General features: G+C 52.9%; 1 protein-coding gene across 5 annotated transcripts in view; it reads right to left on the reverse strand.

Moving 5' to 3' along the window:
- PARP6 (poly(ADP-ribose) polymerase family member 6) overlaps positions 1-10,667 on the reverse strand; it is a 47,302-nt gene extending 36,635 nt beyond the window's left edge. For 4 of the 5 annotated variants that reach the window (XM_019504504.1, XM_019504503.1, XM_019504502.1 and 1 more), the window contains exon 1: positions 10,370-10,664. The gene's annotated coding sequence lies outside the window, so the exon portion shown is untranslated. Of the gene's footprint in view, positions 1-10,369 lie in introns of all 5 variants that reach the window. The other variant, XR_002095224.1, reaches the window with a different exon arrangement.
- Between the last annotated feature and the right edge of the window lie 1,628 nt (positions 10,668-12,295).

Raw genomic sequence — 12,295 nt, forward strand, 5'->3', positions numbered from 1 at the left:
CCCATCATGGTCACCAGCCACTCAATCCCCTAACATCCACCATCCATCTTCTGCCTAATGTGCCTACACCCACTGCCACTTCAGCCCACCATAATCTCCCACCCACCCACACGCACACCCAGCAGCCTCCCTGCCTCACCACAATCCCAGGCCCAGCTGCTCCCAAGTAAAGTGGCAAGGGCATACTGGTGGTTCTAGCATGGGTCAGGATTGCGGCTGTGTCCAACCAGCATGGCCAGGCCCCAGCCCTGCTCTGACCCCATCATGACATATGTAGCATCACTGGCTCTGTGGGGGGATGTCTTACATGACAGGCTGGTTGCAACCATGACCCATGTCTGCCTGACAGAACCACAGGGAGAACTGAGGAAGAGTTTGCTGTTGAGCCCAGCTTCCCTCATTGCCACTCCCTAAGCAGTCAAACACAGGCCCAGACATCAACCAAGGGTGTTTCCTCCAGGCTGTTACACCCCAAAGGCAAGGGTGAGAAACCCAGTGAGGAAAAGTCAGGCTGCTGGATCCCCTGCTAACACAGTATAGCCTGTATATATAGTCTCTCTGTAGTGTACGGTCCCAAGTAGCTACCCCAAGCCCCCAAGTGCCACTGTGCTTCCAACCCCAAAGCTAACTCCACTCCAACCCACCCCACACTTTCTGGTCCCCTCTTCCTCTCAGGATCCTCCCGGCAGCTTCTCTGTGACCCATATGGGAGAAGAAGCCAGTGCGGGTCCCTTACTGCTCTGAGCTCACCTTCAAGTGCCTGCTGCCACATGCCTGAACACAAGCAGGGCTCAGAAATGCAATCAAAGCGATGCTCAGAGGGGCTGCTCCAAAAGTGTTGTCTCCGCACTGGTGCTGCTATTCCTACGTGCACCCCGGGACACCTTGCTCCACCCTGCAGTGGTCTCCTGATCAGCTTGGACCATGAAGCCAAGCCAGAAACATGCGGCTGTGCTGTGGCCTGCAGGCTGCGGCTGGGCCTGGCATAGCTGTGAGTTCCCAACCTTCTCCTGACATCTAGGAGGGACAGGGACTGGGGTAACTTTGAGCCCTTATCTGCTGCCAGAGCTCTGGCTGTAGTTGGGGGTATCTCTTGCACAGATACTGCCCTTCCCCATAGCCAATTCCCTCTCACCCTCCCTGTGGATTAGGGACAGAGGCAGCCCTGCACCACCTCCACCCACCATGCTGCTCAAAAGCTGCCAGTGCTAGAGAGCCTGGAGCAACTCTCATACTGGAGAGATAATCAGACCCACTCCATTTGCCAGAATGTCAGTGTTCAAGCTGAATATGTCCATGCAATGATGGCTTTGGCCTGGAGTTTGAACTTAACCCACAGTCATCTCCCCACAGGGAACAAACTTTATCACTGACACTCCTTTCCCCCGAGGATGTCTGGGGCTGCTCAGCACAACTGCACATGGAGAGCCAGGCGCTGGGGTTGGGAGAGCTGAGCCTTGCATTCAGGAGCAAGGGCTCTCATCTGGCATATACTTAGGCGGTGCCGTGGTCAGCCCCAGTGACATTGGGCTGGGTTTCCTTGAGTGGTTTCTTCTCCATGACAAGGAAGTGTCGAAACTCGGTTGAGGCAGGGAAACCTTAGTGACTGGCTGCAGTGCAGCCATTGCCATTCACGGGCTGCCTTTGTTATACCAGCCACACTCCCCAGCGCTGGCACAAACGTGGGCCAGCAGCCTTACCAGCCAGACCTTCTTGCACTCCCTCAGAAGTCCCCTGTTGTATCTGCCTTTCTAACTCCACCCCACAAATGTGCATGAGAAATCTGGGCTGGGCTGGCAAGGCCACTGCCTGCTGTGCTCTTCCTCTGAAACAGTGCCCCAGGCTCTCTACCCATAAAGGACCTGGCATTAGCCTATTTTAATGTGCATTAGCAAAAGTGTGCCTTTTGTGACACTCTGATGCACATTAAAATAGGCTAATGCACATTAAAGTGCACATGTAGGTGTGCTCAATGTCTTCAGTAGGGAAGGCAGTGGTATTAACCCCATCTAAAGATGAAGAATTGAGGGAGAGAGAGGAGGGCTGTAGGAGGGCACTGTGGTGTGCCTGCTACTTTAGGAGAAAAGCTGCGTAAAAGGCAGCTTCCAGGTGGTACAGGGGCTAATGGCAGGCTCACCTGACCAGAAGAAAGCTCCACTGCAGCTAGATAAGTGCCTGCACAGGTCAGGGAGCCTAGCCCTGAGAAGTTAAAGAAAGGAGTTCTCTGCAGCACGACTCCTGAAGGACTCCAGAAGGCAGGAAAAGCAGATATAACTCTGCAAGCCTGGGAACCAGAGAATATTACCTGGGGCAGAGAAGAAAGAGTTTATGCAGGCAGAGGGGCTTTGTTTTATGTTGGAATAATTGTTTGAGGTACAAGCTTTGAGACCCGCTGGAGGCAGGTTTGAGACCTACAGACAATTCCCCAGCCCAGAAGACGGACTCATTGGGGATACAGAGGGTTCTTGGCCTGGAGAAGGGGCTGAGTGGGGATAGGGGGCAAGGGAATAGGGCCTATGAGCCCAGAGAAGGGGGCTGAGTGGGGCACAGAAGGTTTCACCGCCCAGTGGAGGGGCTGAATAAGGGAATAGTGCCCACCAGCCCAGAGAAGGAGAGAAGGATCTGAGCAGGGTACAAATGGTTCCCCAGCCCAGAGAAGAGACTGAGTCAGGAAGCTGAACAGAGGACCTGCTGGCCAGGAAGGGTTGGAGTGAGGGATTAGAGTTTCTGGGAGGGACTACATGATGGGGCTAGGGGTCTGTGGTCCCAGAGATAGAGGGTGGAGAGACCCAGAGGGTCTGAGAGTCCTGAGAGGGGCTAGGAGAAACTAATACCTGGAGTGATAACACCCGCAAGGCTTGGGCTGTTGTGTAGGGGAGGAATGGAGCCACATACAGGTAGCCCTTAGGATGACAGGTATCCTGTGGGGGCACTGCCAGGCTGAGGGGGCCTATTTAGCATAAGGGCTGAATTGAGACTAGTGGGGTCCAGGAGGGATCTGCTGAGGAGTTGATTGGACTCAGGCTCTCTCTAAGGCCCCTGGGCAGCCTCCCTTACTTAATTTCAAGGACAACAAGGCATGGTAGACAAGCAATTAAAGGAGGGCCACATCAGAGGCAGAGCCAGGCAGGAGCCACACAGCCACCAAGGGGTATCACGGCTGCCCCTGTGGCTCAAATCTGCTACAGGGCAAAGTGACTTCCCAAGGTCACACAGCATTGGCAGCAGAGCAGACATGTATCCCCCAGATCTTAGAACAGCGCCCTCGCCACCAAGCTGCCTTTCTTCTCAGGCTGTAGGCAGCCCTTCCTCCTTGGGCTAGCCTGGCCAGAAGGCACAGTGTCTGGCCCAGCAGCACCCCCGCCTAGCAGGATTGGAAGCACTAAATGCCAGAGCCTGCAGAGCAAGCCCTGGGCACTTTGCTGCCAAGGTGCCAAGTCCTTTGCATTGTTCACAACAGAATAAAGCATGTAACTCTGCAGTGCCCCAGGCCAGAGCGAATGCTGTAAGGCAGGGTGGCTGTGTCTCCTAACGCTGAGCCTGTTTTTTCAGCAGTTTACGTACAGCAGTGCCTGACAGCCCAAAAGGGTACGAGGACTGCCAGTTGGCCATAATTCTGCAATAAGAGAGCTTTTGGGCAATCAATATGCAGACACCAGTCAAGTATAGCTCAGTCCAAAAAGCTGTGTCTGCTGACTACCTACTTCTAGGACCTAACTTCCAGGACAGGCTTTAGGTCTACAAAAACTAGCTTGGGTACCAGAAGGCACCACTGTGGGCAGTGTAGACATACCCTAAAACAAAGAACCCAGTGAGTGCCACTAGAAGTTTTATAAAGTAGTTGAAGACATAACACTTGATTCATATCAACTACATTGTAGTAATGTAAAATCAGATTAACCGAGGCAGGGAGGAGCACACTTGCGAGCGAGGGACCTTCCAGGGGTAGTGATCTAATATGGCAACCCTGATGCTACACACCCTCCCTGACACAGTTAAAGGGACACAGCTAAACAGCTGAGGCTCTCTTTTTGCAGCTCTAGCAGGGCCAGAGGACCTGCGCAGGTAGACTTAGAGCAGGAACAGTGCAAAGCTGAGCTTTAGGAGCCCTCGGTGCACAGTCTGTGCTCATGCAGTGTCAGGAGTCAGGGGAGCAGGCAAGCTAATTAGCCCCCAGCTGGCCTAAGTCAAGTGGGCCTGGCTGCTAGTGGCCTCTTTCCAACTGCCTCAGTTGGACCCCAGGGTGCCCATGGGAATTGTGTGGGGATGAAAAATTGATATCCGACTTGTTCTGCCACTGCTTTGTCTCCAAAAGTATGGAGCAGAGTGGAGGAATAGCTGGCTACAATGCTGTATGTTAAAACCCTCACAAAAGATGTGGTTTTATATGGGCTGGTATCCAAAGGACCTGAGAGTGCATTTTTAAGGATATTTTTAATCTCTTTTAAAATGAGAGAGTGCAAAATCTTCTGGCTTTTAAAAGCCTAGTTTTTATGATTAAGGATTGCTTGAAACTTGTACTACGTGAACTTCGATGTTATGCTAACAATGAATATGAAGAGCTTAGATGGGAAGGAGCACACACAAAGTGACTGGGGGCTTTTATTCACAAGGAACCCTGGGACCAAGTTTTAGCTGGTGGTGAATTTTGAGTGGGTTTTACGTGTTTTAAAAAATCTTGTGTTTGATATACCAATTTTTAGCATGTCCACTGTAATCGTAGGATCATAGAAAAGTAGGGGTGGAAGGGACCTCACAAGGTCATCTACTTCAGCTCCTCTGCTCAAGGCAGGAGCATCCCTAACTAAAGCATCCCAGCCAAGTGTCTGCCCAACCTGCTTTTGAAAGTTTCCAAAGATACAGATTCCACAACTTCTCTAGGTAGCTTGCTCCAAAGCTTAACAACCCTTATAGTCAAAAAGTTCTTCCTAATCTCCAGCCTAAGTTTCCCCTACTGCAGTTTAAGGCCATTGCTTCTAGTCCTGCCCCCTACAGCAACAGATAAAAGGCCATCTCTATCTTCTCTTTAATCACCCTTCAAGCATTTGTTATGTGATACATGTGTTATAGCTCTATATGCTTTACAGGATGATGTATGACACTTGAAGAACATTGTATATACCTTTAAATATAGGTTTTAAACTTTTTAATTAGTCACATAGGGCTAACATAAGTCCTGCGGGCATGCCAGTCCTTGTAGTGGTGTCGGAGGAGGTGGGTTATCAGAGGAGGCTGAGTGTGGTGGCAAGCAGGAGTTTACCTGCAAAGATACACAGTGTAATCAAGACTGGAAGGGTCTTTGATATCAGTTTTGGCCTACTCATAGTAAAGTCTGAGTTAGAAGTGGGGTAAGGGGTAAATTGGGGAGAGAGGGGGGACCAAAGGGAATATTTCTAAAGCAGGAGAGGGGAAGGGGCACTAGTGTTGTATAAACATAAAACACAGATGGAGAAGGTATCAAGAGTTTGACACATTCGTAATTTTAAAAAACTCCTGCTGCCCCTGATACCTGTAAGGATGTTGTTTCTTGCTTATAAGAAGTCATCCTTCCAGGGTCCACCAGCCTGTCCAATGGGAGAAAGGTCTCTCTGGCTAACCCTGGGCTTCTGCTTGCTCTTAGTTCCAGCCTATTAGTTCCTTATTCCAGACTCCAACCTGGGTCCCTGCTTCCTGATCCTTTCAAACCTGACCTTGTGGCTCCAATATGCACCTGTACTTCTGGTTCCTGGTCTCATCTGCTCCTGATCCCCTGGCCTGTGACTTTCTAGGGTCAAGTCCAGTCCTGACTATCTGCATACTGGTTCCTCCTGACACCTGGGACTCTAGATAAAATTAAGAGAGATGGCAACATCTGTCTTATGATAGTTAATACTCTTTGTACAGCCCCAGCTCCTAGAGGCATGTGATTAGTTAACTCCTCAGTTATCAATTAAATGGGAAGTTTCTAGCCCTCATCATTGCTTAGAAAAGTGGGAAATGGGATCTAAAGACAACCTCAAGATTCAGAAGCCAGAAGGCCAAACCCCCAAGGTGTACCATCGTGTTGTGACTGGAGGGTCTTGACTCATGAGCTCTGAATGCTCAGGCCTGGTGGCACTGCAAGGTATTAGGGTTGAATCCCTGCCTCTGCCACCAAGTCGCTGTATGACCACTGGCAAGTCACATCACCTTCACCTATACATACAAAGCTTGGTCAGGCTGCAGGTCCCTGTGACAAGAAAAGGGCATTGGGCAGAGGATTCACTCCCAAGGGCTGGGGCAGGGCTCAGTTCAGTTCCATGCTTGTTCTAAGCAACTATCCCCAACTAGCCCTTCCAGATGAGCCCCAGTGCCAGGTGATGAACCCCTCAGGCACCACCAACCCAGGACAATGAACCCCAAGGACTTCATTCACTTCTCTCTCTAAGCTCCCTCCTCAATGCACAGCTGCCTAATCCAAGGAAGAGGGCCCTGTGGGAAGACAAGGGATTGCACTGGCCTTTCAGCTGCTCCCAGACCTGGGGGTAGGTCCTCTGTGACTGCTGCGAGCTGGCTGGCCCTGGATATCCTCAGTGCTACAGTTCTTTCCCTGATGGGATTTTGCTGGGAGACTCCTCAACCCAGGAGCACATCTGGGCAGCTACTACCGCAGAAAAGCTTCTCCCATCTGCAAATTATAGAGCTGACAATCTTGTGCTGCCTGCTCCTTACACTTCTTGCTGCTGCCTTTTATTCGGGGCGGAAACAGGGAACAAACTTCTCTTTAACAGATCATAGGCTTATGGAAACTACATATCCCAGGGGGCAATGCTCCAGTGTGTTCTACCTGGATGCGCGCTGAGACTTGAAGGCTCTGGAGGCTGTTTCACTCACACAGGTGAGAACACCTGCAATTTAGGGATTAAGGAAATAGCTTGGAGGACAGACAACCTGGTAACTCCTGCTTCCCTGTTCAGGAAGCTAATCACTGGGCTGCACTGCCCGGCCATTTGTCCCTACCCCCATATTTAATACAGAGGTGTCACCTGCAGGGAGGGACATCAGGTTCCAGCACATACTCTGCTATTTCCAGGCCTGCTGTGTCCCTCTCTCCCTTGTATAGATTGTAAGCTCTCTGAGGCAGGGACTGCCTCCTCCTGGGTTTGTGCAGCACCCAGCACAATGGAGCCGGATTGCATTTGGGGACTTTAAACGCTCCTGTAATATAAATACAAGCACCTCCATTTCAGATGCATTAGGAGTGGCCTTCAGACCCTGGGCAAACTACCAGTGCCATGTTGCCATCTTATTGTTAGTTTCACTGCATTTGGGTTTTTTGGTTAAAGCTCCAGCTCCTGGAGTCATGGGATGGTAGGGGCACGTCAGCTTTAATTTTAAATAAAGCTGTTTATAGTCCATATGGTTGTGGGGGGGAAGCCAGGAAACATGAAGTCAATGCAGCTGAAAGCCAAATGAAAGGGAACACAAAAGATTTCTAAATCCTTGTGTTCTTTAAACCAAACTCATTTTTTTTTTGGCAGAGGGGAGGGGTGGGGGGGAAACTACTCTTAAATTCCCAGTGCTCAAAGCTGGTAATACTGGTAATACTACAAGTGCTGCTATTGAATGAGCAAAGTTGAAACACCTTGGCTTGAAATCTGCCACCCACAGTGTGTACAGTAGAGAGCAGGAATATATACACAGTTATCAGGCCAATCCAAATCCCAGCAAGTGCCTGTTTATTCCTGGAGCCATGTGTCAAGGCCCAGGGTCTATCATACCTGCCAGAGTCTCCTCTGTAACAAATGTTTGGATACCAGTCTCTGGCTTTCTCATGCAGAGGTACCTGATATACAAGCACGTCTGTAGCAAGGTCACTCCCGGCCCAGCCTTCCCTAGCACAAGACATCCTAGGAAATAACAGCACAGCAATGGCTGGTTGGGAAGGGTCCGAGCAATATTGGATCTTTTTGAAGGGAGATTCCTCCTACCTCAGGGCTCCTACTCACTTCAAGGGCAGGCAGATATCATTTTCATGCCAGGGTGCTGCTTGTCCATTGTGGCATGGCTGTCACCTCCATCTTATATAGGATGGTCCTGGCTTGGGAGAAAGGAGGTGGTTGGGAAGAAGAGGAAAACAGGCTGTTTGTTTCCCTACCACAGACCTTTGGTGGTGCAGCGGTCTGCAGGTGACTGCATGTTCATAATGTTCCAGATAGAGAAGCCCAGCAGGCCATACTATCCACTACAGGACACAGGGGCCGACAAGGCCAGGACACCAGACTTCGCTCCAGACGTTCACCCTGTAGCTGCCTGGGCAGTAGTTTTCCCCATAGGACTCTCTGGGCCAACGCACTACATGTACATTCCTCTGATAAAGCCACTGCCCAGGGAAAAAGGTGGAAGAGCTACCAAATATTTGGGCCCTGGATCCTGAGGGTCTCAGCCATGTGAGGGGGAGGGTTATATGTCACCACAGGCCTTTCCAAGGATGTCTGAGGCCATCCTGCCCAGGAACAGATGTGACCCAGAGAGAAACACTGCCCAGCACCCAGCTCCCAGCACTGAGTCATCCTGGCAGCAGCCTCTCACGCCTTCCTTGTCAGCCTGTGCATGTTTTTCAGAGAAGCCATTGTGAAAATGCTCAGGCTCCAGCAAAAAAGGGACACCTGGAAAAGCAGGAGCTGGATCAGCTGCTCTGGCAGGATCCCACTGACCTCCCCCTCCAGGCTCGGGGGATAAATCCCCTTAGAGGAGTTGGAGGAGACACAGGCAACAAAAAGGCCTGGGCAGACTTAGTGTGTGGCACAATGATCAGCCTGCCCGAGTGAACTCTGCTGGCAGAGGGACCCAGACAGGGCAGGCTCCCTCCACAGCCAACGTGAACACAAATCCCGTCACAGCCTGACATGGAGCTGCCCTGCGGTGGGGCAGGCTCTCACCCAGCCACCCCTCCTGGAGCAGCGTCTGGGGGAGGCAGAGCAGATGTGAGACAGGCAGGGCAGGGGCTTTGCCCTCCTGTTTAAAAGCAACCGGGGATACAGGGGACAGGCAGAGAGGGTGCAGGGCCCTTACTAGGTGTCAATGCCTACAGCAATACCAGCGAAGGGAGGCTGAAACTGGGGGAGCCAGGGAAGTCTGCCCACTGCCCTTCCCAGCCAGGGGTGCTGCACTGTCCTGTATCCCAGAGTTACAGAGCAGTGCGAGGTCCCGCACTGCTCCCTGCAGTGCCCTCGGCCGGGAGAGGTTAGGAGACTTGTCCTGCACAATCACAGAGTTACATTTTGGGCTCTGTTTTGTCCTCTGGCATTTCTCCCTCTCTCCCCAAAGCTGTACAGCCTCCTTCCCCAGCCAGCAGCACCATGGCACGGCCCCCCTGTGACCAGAGGCATGGATCAAGAGGAAAGAGTCATGCAGGGCACCTGCACTTCCTCCCCGGAGCAGCAGACCCAGCCTGCCCCGGGACAGAGCACTTGGTTTTGCTTGGAGCCTGCACGTAAACACACAGCAGCATTCGTGGATGGGGGTGGGGATGAGTCCCTCCGCATAGGATTTGAAGTCACAGATTGTGGCAGCATCTCTTTAAATCAGATGTGCCAACATCCAAGCAAGACTAGAGCCAAATTCCATCTCAGCTGTGGCCACAGCTGTCAGGTGAGGGAACCAGGGGCCAGGCCCCACTGCAGTCCATGCTACTGGGCATTAGCCTGACCCCTCCACTTTGAGCTTTTCCCAGGGAAAGGGATGGCAGGACCCTCTGGGCTAGGTCCTGCTGCCTGCATGGGGGATGCTCTGGGTCCTATGTGGGGGAGAAGTGCTCTCCTCAGAGGGCAGAAGACCCTGACTTGGATTCTGTAGAGCCAGCCAAGGACGCAGCCTCTTAGCAGGACAGAGTCTGACCAGGAGGACACGGGGCAGTGTGAGGAAGGGGCAGGACTCGGCCTGGATTCCCAGGGCCACATGGCAAGCATCTTGAGAGCAGCCCCACCTCCTGTGCTGGACCCCTGTGCATCTGCCTGCTACAGGCTCCAAGTCTACCCTGCAAAAGTAGCACTGGAGCTGCTAGCAAATCACATGCAAAGGGTACTGGGCAGGTGGCATCTCGCTCTGCCAATCTGCATAGGCAAGGGCAAGGGTGACTGTGACTGCCTTCTCCTTCCTCCCAGAAGGAAAGCCTCAGCCCCGAGTAGGGTCTTTCCCCAACTGGCCCATGCCACACCTGTGCCCAGCACACTGGACAGTGCCCAGAGCGGCAGGGCCTGTCTACCTTCCTGCAGCAGTTTGGGATTACCGGCCCCCTACGTTGCCCCTTCTTCCTCCTCCCGTCCCAGCTCAGTGACAGGCAGCCCCCAACACAGCTCCAGTCCTCCCCAGCCGCAGCCAGTGCCAAGCAACCCACCTCAATACTCACAGCAGTTTCCTTGGCCAAGACCCTGCAGAATCGTTAGGCCCAGGGAGCGAGGCTGTCACGCTGGTCCCAGTCTGTGAAGGCAGCAGTGCGAGAGCAGGCCAACAGGAGCAAGGGCTGGGGGGAGAATCGCCAGCCCCTCTCTGCCGGGCAGCAGACAAAAGGGGGACCTGGGGCTTGACTGGAAGAAAACAAAAGGCTTGCCGGCTGCCTGATCTGCAGGCTTTGTTGTTGCACTTACAGGAGCACAGCGGCCCGGATGGTTTCGCCCATGCTCAGTGCAGCTCCAGGCTGGAATCATGTGATCCTCTCGGCTAGAGGAGCAGTACAGGACCGCCGGGGGGGATGCAGCGCTGCACAAAGTTCACACACACGCGCGCGTGCACAGACACACACTCAGGCAGCCCTGGTGCACCAGCAGCCCATTCGCCACTCTGGGACCCAGAGGCCAAGTCTCCCTCCCCACCTGCCTGGCTCAGCAAGGCACAAAAATCCCAGTGCATGTGGGATATGAGCCTTCCTGGGTTTGGCACCAGATGAGATGCTGGAGAAGTCATGACACCTGCCCTGAGGTCCTTCCCACAGACTGCCCCCTGACTTGCCCTCAGGGACAGCCGGGTATAGGTCTGGGACCTCTCTATGCAGCCCAGGGAAAGACCCCTCTCTGTGGGACACATTATAACCATCTCCCTCACTTCTGCTCTTTTATATAGGGTCTCCCAGATGTCCTTTCCCTTTATACCATCCCCCAAACAGCTGCTTGCATTGCTACAGTCAGGAGAGGCTCTGACACTGTGGGCTTTGAGGGAGATGAAAACCAAGAGCACCTTTGTTTCTTCAGCTTGACCTACTGCAAGGTCCCCAGTTGGCTGTTTCAGGAGGTGACTTGGAAAGTGAGCCAGCCTGTTTCTTTGCTGGGAGGAATGTCCTGTTTGCTTTGCAGATAAGGCTGCTCAGGTTCAATCCAAACTGCTGGGTTTCATTGTAGCAGAGAACAAATGCAGCCTCCCCCTGAGATTTCGCTCAAGGAGATTTAGGCAGACATTGGGGATCTGCAGCCTACAAGGCTGTGGGATGGGATCATACCACTCGCAGGTATTGCCAGTCCCAAAGAAAGGGGAAGGTGGGTCATTTTGGGGGACCAAGAGTTAACTAGAGACCTTGGCACTATTTTCTCCCCAGGGAACACCTTGAACACGGAGGACCAGCAGCCTCCTAGGTTACAACCCTGTCTCCAACCGTCCTTCTTTGGGAAAGGCTGCATCAGCACCACTCTCCCCCCATCCTCACTCCCCTCCCTGACTCCTGCTCTCTCCTGCCCACGTTCGCAGGGAGACAGTGCTGGTCTGACTGGTCAATGAATTTTCCCCACGTCAGATAGGGCCTGGGTCGGTAGCCAGGATGTGTTGCTGTCCTATTTGCAGACCCTGGATGCACCCTCACATGGGACTTCTTGCCCCTCCACAGATCACAGAGGATTAATAGGTTTGGCCAGTGGCTCATCTCTGCCTGGGCCCTCTCCTAGATAACAGGGAGGGCGCTCCTCAGGCCTTGCGAGGCTGAGGGGAAGGTGGCTCAGGCAGCTCTCATGGATGACCCACAGCTCCACCTTCCATTTTCATCAGACACGGCCAGTGTGGCTTTCCTAGTGCCCAGCTGTAGCTTAGCTCCAACAGGATAGAGGCAATGCTGGTGGTGTGGCCTGGAGAGCATATAGCAGCACTGACATCTCTCCGTCTGCCCAGCCTTTCTGAGCTTCGCGGCCAGGAGAGCTCTCAGGCTGTCAGGTCACAGGACAAGCTCAGGGCACATTTATCCTTCTGAGCCAGGCAAAGTGGCTGTGACTTCTGCACAGCCCCCCCTCCCCCCCGAGTGCTGGCACTGGGAGCCTGGATGAGTCTAATGTACCCTGACTGCAGCTCCCTTCGG

Source organism: Gavialis gangeticus, unplaced genomic scaffold (genome assembly GCF_001723915.1).
Source record: "Gavialis gangeticus isolate Ggan-Ray unplaced genomic scaffold, GavGan_comp1, whole genome shotgun sequence".
NCBI classification, from domain to species: domain Eukaryota; kingdom Metazoa; phylum Chordata; order Crocodylia; family Gavialidae; genus Gavialis; species Gavialis gangeticus.